Below are 5,355 nucleotides of genomic sequence, written 5' to 3' on the forward strand. Positions count from 1 at the left end.
AAAGTTTGCAAGACCAAGGGGCCTCTCTTCCCAGTGATGGCCAATTAGGCCATCTTCTGCTACATATGCAGCTAGAGACACAAGCTCAGGGGGTACAGGTTAGTTCATATTGTAAGGCCACTTTTTAACCCCATGGCTTTTAGACATGAAAATAAGCTCACATGGTACACCAGAGATTTAACCCCAACCAGCTTATATCCTCAAAGAGGACGAGCACGTCTTCCCTTCTTTTTCCCCCTTCTACTAAAACCACTAAGGACAAAGCTGCGATCATGATGCTGATTTCCCTGGAAATTCAATGCAGGAGCCTGGATCTTGGAACAGACAAGGCTACTACTACGGTTTGAGTGTAAAATGTTCCACACGTGCATGTTTTGGTTCATGGTCCCCAGATAGCAGTACTATTTTGGGGAGGTTGTAGAAACTTGAGGAAGTGTGAATTACCTGGAGTAAGTTGGTCACTGGGGCTGGGTTCTTCAGTATGTATGCCACTTACTTCTTTCTGTCTCCATTCCCTGTTTCCTATCCAATCTGAAGTGAGCAGGTTTCCATTGTCTCACATTCCAGATGCCATGTCCTGCCCAAGAGCATTGAGTAAAAGAGACCATGAACTAAAAGTCTTTGACAATACGAGCCAAAATAATTCCTTTTAACTTATTCTATCAGGTATTTGGGAAAACAACTGATAGAGCCACCAAAGCAACCCAGACATTTAGGTGTGAAAAAAAATCTTTTGTTCAGAATCCTCTTTTGTTTAAAATGTTTTTTTATTTAACTACATTGATTCTCAACTATCACAGTGAGTTACATTGCGTAAATAGTAGGACTTGGAAGGTTCACATGCCTTTACAGAAAGAGGACTTCAAATTTATAATGTCATTTATAATGACTCTTATGAAAAGCAGACTCATTCTCTTGGGGTAGATGCCTAGAAACCAAAATGTGGGGTTCTGAGGCAGAAAGACGGGGAGTTTGAGGTCAACTGTGAGTGTCAATCTGGAACACTAGTCTCAGCACCTCTTCTTTTATTTTCAAGTTTTGGGGATTTATTCATCAGTATAATAAACTCCCCCCAAAAAGTCAACATGATTTCATGCATTCAGAGACATATTTCCTGCTTAAGTGGAAAATTATGTGGATGGCTTCTGAAAGACCTTCATTATCAGCAGCTTTATGGTGAACTTCATAGTTTAGACGTCTGGACCTTCTTTCTTCAGTTTGCTGTAGTCCATATTCACTGAGTAGAACCTCTATTGTTCATTGGGACCCAGCTTGTTCCAAGGCTCTGGGTTGTTCTTGCTGTCCCAGCTGACATCTGGATTGAACAATGCCAAGCACATCACACACAGTACTGCTCTAGTACCCCCAGCTCCGATAAATACGAAGAGAGGACTCAAGCTGGGATGCTTCTAAGCTTGCCTGAGGACCCGGGAGAGCATGTTTGCAGCACAGGCCTACCTACACAGAGAGAAGGTCAGGACACACACTAAGCCACTTCAGCAACCTAGCTGGCTCAGCATCTCTTCTAAATAAAACTTTTAAAGACTTTAGTACCTCAAAATGTACTAAAGATGTAATTATAGTCTTATACTACCTACCCACCTTCTCCAGTCTACTGTAGCCTCTACCCTCTCTTGCATAATTGATAATGGTTAGTCTTAATGAAACATGATTATCTAGCCATTTTTATTAAAGAAAAATCTCTCACGTATACAAAAGTATGTAAAATAGTTTAATGAACTCCTGTATATCTATCATCCAGTCACAACATTATCACCTCATTGGCTAATTTGATTCCTCTTGCAATTTATTTATTCACCTTGGAATCATTTTTAAGTAAATACGATATTTCATATCATTTTAGACAAGTATACTTATTTTAAATCTGGCTTTTCTTTTAAAACAGCTCAATTGGAGAAAGAAAATGAAGAAAAGTGGTTATCAAGGCCAAGCAGTCATCCATCTGTTAACAGTCATTGTCCTGAAGGCAATGTTAATTCATACTTCAGTCCTAACAGAATTTGCTCTAGTGTATGCTTCAATCTTAGCTATATGTCACCCCTATTTTATAGTCATTTGGTTGTTTGTGTGTGTGTGTGCTTCTTCCATTAGAATATACGCTCCTTAATGGCAGGAACTAACAAATTACGTGACTCATGTTAAGACTTTAATAAATACCTATTGAAAGAATGGAAGTCAAGGAAAATGATAGAAGAAAGGAAGAAGGAATGCAACAGACAGGTATGAATGCAAGCAAGTACGAAAGGGAGGCTTTCTATGATTTTGTGGAGGAGGGTATAAGATGGAATGGACTTCTCTAATTGGGCTGCCTCAAGTACTGTCATGTGGATCATGACCCCCATGTCAGGGATAACAAAGTCATATCTGCACTATTGTAAGAAATACTCTATTGCTGCCTTTGCTATTGCTGTGACAACCTTTTACAATATGGAATATAAACGCATAAGGGGCTATAAATTACAAAAACAGTGGACGCTTCGCATAGTGGAATTAGGATATGTAGGAAAGGAAAAATGAAAAAGTTGAAATCACCCATTGTGCTACTACCTGGAGACAAATAACATGAGGTGTGTGTGTGTGTGTGTGTGTGTGTGTGTGTACATAGCACTCAAGATAGCCTGTGACATGTGTGTTATGTGCAGGTTATTGAGTGGGAGCATAACATTGCAACTGTGGCTGCTATGCCTTCCCCACCATAACAAACCAGGCCTTCAAACTCTGAGCCAAGCAAGTAAGCAAGCAAGCAAGCAAGCAAATAGACGTGCAAACCTTTGGTTTCTAGGTTACTTTGGTCATGTATTGTGCTACAGCAACAAGAAAAGTAACCAAATGTCAAAACCCTAAGAATATAAATTGATTTTTAATGATTGCATGGTACTCTATCTCAAGGAATCTTTAAAATTGAATTATTACATCAGGACATATGAGTTTCTCCCCATTTTTCCCATCTGATAAACAATGCTAAAGAGCATATATTTTAGCCAACCATTTGAATAAAAGATTTTATTTATTATTAGTGTGTGTGTGTGTGCACATGCATCGCAGTGAAGGTCAGAGGACACCTTTCAGGAAGTGTGTTATTTCCTTCCACTATGGCAGCAGTTCTCAGCATGTGGGTTGTGACCCCATTGTTGGAAGTCGAAAGACCCTTTCACAGGGGTGTCCCTAAGACCATTGGAAGACATACACACACATAATGTATATATATAACATATTTTGTACACACACACACATACACACACACATATATATACATATATATATGTATAAACAATTAATAACAGTAGCAAAATTACATATATGAAGTAGCAAAAAACTAATGTTATGATTGTGAGTCCCCACAACATCAGGCACTGTGTTCAAGGGTTGCAGCATTAGGAATGCTGCAAAGCACTGCAGTGTGGGTTCTTGATATTGACCATGGATTGTCAGTCTTGTGCAGCAGGCACTTTTCCACAGCTAATTTTTGCACAAGTTCCTGTACAATTATGGTAAGTTAATCATCAAGTCAACTAACATTTTAAAACTGCTCCAAATTCCTCAATGTCTGGCCTTTCTTTTACTCAAAAGTGTAGTTGCCTGATGGAATGTATAACTGAGTGAAAGGAAAGATTGGAACTGTGGCCACTCTGGGAAGTCTCAATAAGAAGTATGTGTGGTTATGAACCTAACCCTAACCCTAACCCTGAGACTAGGATAAGTGTGTAATAAACTCCTTATAGAAGTATAGTTGAAGTGAATCCTGCCACAGGTAGAGTTTATCCCAGCTGTAGTCTTCACTCTCCTTTGAATCGAGGGAATGCAGACTTCACAAGGGGACTGGGAGTGGAGAGCTATGAGATTTTTCTTTTATTTGGAGATTCTGTGGCTATATCTGTATATGATTTGATCATAAATACAGAGTACACCATACACTCAGTGTTTTTCCATGATAGCCATTTGAAATTTCACTTGTGGGGGAAAGGCTTCCCCTTTACACTAGAACTAATTCTTTTCTTACAGAAAAGCAAAAATGAAAGTCAATAGAGATGAATACATGAGAGTGAGAGGTGAGGTTCTAGGGGGAAGTGCTTTGCCCTCCCAGCAAGATGAGTTTAGCAATTGGAGGGTTGGGAGTTGATGATGCAGGTGGGTTTGCAGCTGGAACAACAGGCCCCAGATCCCACAAAAACATGGTAGGCTGGAAGGTTGAAGTGAAAAAAGGCAGGAGGGCACACAGCAAAGGCAATGAAACCATAGTGGAAAGACTCTTGGCTCCCAAACATAGGAAATTGGCAGCATGGGGGAAGGGGAGTGTGCCAGCTTCATATACCAACTACTGAACAAATGTTGTTAAATATTGCTTGCTGTGAATTAAACTTCCCAATATAGTTTTGTGCCAAGAATATTCAACAAGATACGGTGCATGTGCAAAAGCACTACTTGATTTAATGTCATAAACACATACTGTGTAAAGAACAAAGCTCATACAATTCATACTGTGGATATTTTGTGACAAAGTCAGCCTAAGGAGGTGTGGGTAGTGCTACTCAAGGAGTTCAGGGTCACATATGGGGGGTGGCGTCTATACAAAGCTTAGGTTCCAACTAAGAAGGAGAGAACAGACATCCTTCCAAGATTTAGTAAATTAAGTAATGTTGGTTATCTATTGTATACTGTGTCTTGTCCTCAGTACCATATTTACATCAGTGAACATAGACTGGTTTGGGAACTCAAGAACTTACACAATTAAGAAAATGTTCCAATAACAGCACAGTGTTAGCAGTACTAACAGAAGTTCACCCGAAGTCTGGGAAGATGGATCAGAGTTAGGTGATTTCATTCTCCTAGCCAAGAACCTGAATGAAGTTCTGAGCACCCATAGGGCAACTCACAACCTTCTGTAACTCTAGTTACAGAGGATCTGACATCCTTCTTTGGCTGCTGTGGGCACTGAATGGATATGGTGCACCTATACTTACATAGTTACAGGCAAAATACCCATATGCACAAAACCAACAACTATTTTTTAAAGAGAGGTCCACTCAGGTGTTCCAGTAGGTTAATCCAAACTAGGTTTAACAGGTGGGGAAAGTAAGAAAGCATCTTTGACCATAAAGTGAAGAAAACTTTTCCCTTAAAAAAACCTTTTATTTATTTATTTATTTATTTATTTATTTATTTATTTATTATGAGTATACTGTAGCTGTTTTCAGACACACCAGAAGAGGGCATCACATTCCATTACATATGCTTGTGAGCCACCATGTGGTTGCTGGGAATTGAACTCAGGACCTCTGGAAGAGAAGTCAGTGCTCATAACTGCTGAGCCATCTCTCTAGCCCATGAAAACAT

General features: G+C 39.5%; 1 pseudogene; it reads right to left on the reverse strand.

Annotated features, from left to right (window-relative positions):
- Positions 1 to 1,190: 1,190 nt before the first annotated feature.
- LOC110314310 lies at positions 1,191 to 1,439 on the reverse strand (annotated as a pseudogene).
- Between the last annotated feature and the right edge of the window lie 3,916 nt (positions 1,440 to 5,355).

Source organism: Mus pahari, chromosome X, assembly GCF_900095145.1.
Source record: "Mus pahari chromosome X, PAHARI_EIJ_v1.1, whole genome shotgun sequence".
In the NCBI taxonomy this organism is placed as follows: Eukaryota; Metazoa; Chordata; class Mammalia; order Rodentia; family Muridae; genus Mus; species Mus pahari.